Genomic DNA, 1,959 nt, shown 5'->3' with positions numbered 1-1,959 from the left:
TTTATTTCGAAAACGTTCGCTCGCGGAATTTGATCGTGTACTGAAAAAAAAAAAAAAAAATTAAATCCGAGATGAAACGACGTTGCACAAACATTGAAGGACGCACATTAATAATAATAATAAAAAAAAAAAAAATAATAATAATAAATAATAATAATAATAATAATAATAATAAATCAAAAGAATTGAAAAATAATACATTTTGTATCTTTTTTGTATCTTTCCTCCACTTTATATATATTTCATTAACGGTAAACTTTTTCTCTCTCTCTCTCTCTTTCTTTCTTTCTTTCTCTCTTTCATTCTTTTCTTTTCTTTTCTCTTTTTCTTTTTCTTTTCGTTTTTTTTTTTTGTTGCAAAGTGGTTTCACGTAGGATGAATTTCCCGCTGTGCAATTAAATTACTTTTTAAATTGTGGCAAATTTTTTTTTTTTTTTTTTTTTTTTTATTGGCTGAAACGCAAAAAAACCAACCTCGTGGCTAAAAAAAAAATGATGTCCCCTCTTCCCCTTTCCCCTCCCCTTCCCCTCCTCCCGCCCGAAAGCTTTAATTTCCCGTTCGAGGGAAAAAGGATCTACGCGTACACGTGCGTGCGTGCGTGTTAATTTTTTTCCGTTTTGGGGGTTTGGGGGGGCAAAAACGAATACGAAAGTGAAAATCTCGTTGGTCGACTTTCCCCCCTTTCATTGATCGATCGCAATTCGCATTTCCAAAACAAACAAACTTCTCCTCCCTTTCCCCCCTTCCCCTTCCCGGGGGAAAATTTTGGAAAATTCCTTACGAAGGATAAAAACAAAATCATCATCGTACGATTTTCGTTTTAAAATTAATTCGATTCTAAATAAATTAATAACCTTTAAATAAACATCAACGGCACTTCGAATCTCGCACCTACGTACCTACCCCCTACCTCCACCCCCAACCCCATCCCCCGCACACGTGGAAAAAAACACCCGAGGAAAATGAACCTTAAACGAAAACCTAAAAATGAAACCGTCTCGGATCGAAATCCCTGCCTCTTCGTCCTGTCGTCCTCGTTTATTTCATCAAAAATTTTCAGGTACGATATTTAAAACGTCATCGTCGTCAAAAATGATGAAACGACGACAAAATTTTTCCTTTTTTTTTTTCTCTTATGATAATTTAGAAAGTGCGTGATGATAGAGTTAATGAGTAAAACATGGGAATAAAAACGTGGAAGTAAGTAAAGAGTATACTCATCATCATCATCATCATCATCATCATCATCATCATCATCATCACCTTATCGACTTTTTCCAGGCGAAGAGAGAGAAAATAAAAAAAAAAAAAATTTCACTTTAATAATAATAATAAAACCAAAATGTCTTCCCTAAACAAAAATTTCCCACTCGAAACTAATTTTTGACTTTTAATTACATTACCTCAATATCATTTTAATTTTTCGTTTCAACTAACAATATTATCATCATCATCATCATCGTAATCATAATCAACGACGTCATTATTTTTATTACCTTCTCACTCACTCTCTCTCTCTCTCTCTCTCGCTCTTTCTCTTTAACCAAATGAAAGGAAGTGGAATTTTTTTCTTTTCTTCTCCTTCTTATACGTTTACTTCCGGTTTTTATTTTTTGTCATTTTCTAAAACTACTCGATGAGGGCAAGCATCGTCGAAACTGAGAACTGATTGACGTTCTCATGGAAACAAACCGAACAAACTGAACGACCGCAAAAATGTCCGTTCACACGGGATGACGTAATAATAAAAAAAAAACCAGATGGCCTATTTACTCTACCAAACGAGGCTTTCGAAACAATATTATTATTATTATTATTATTATATATTCGAGGGATTTAAACATTCTCAACGGTTTTAACCGTTCTGTTACCACCACCACCACCACCATCTTCTCCCCTTTTTATCATCATCATTATTATTTTCCTTCTGCAAAACTAAAATTTTAACCTCCTTTTGTT

The sequence above is a fragment of the Pediculus humanus genome, genomic scaffold, assembly GCF_000006295.1.
Source record: "Pediculus humanus corporis 1103172107910 genomic scaffold, whole genome shotgun sequence".
Lineage (NCBI taxonomy): Eukaryota > Metazoa > Arthropoda > Insecta > Psocodea > Pediculidae > Pediculus > Pediculus humanus.
The sequence above is the reverse complement of the archived record's forward strand: the minus strand, read 5'-3'. Positions refer to the sequence as shown.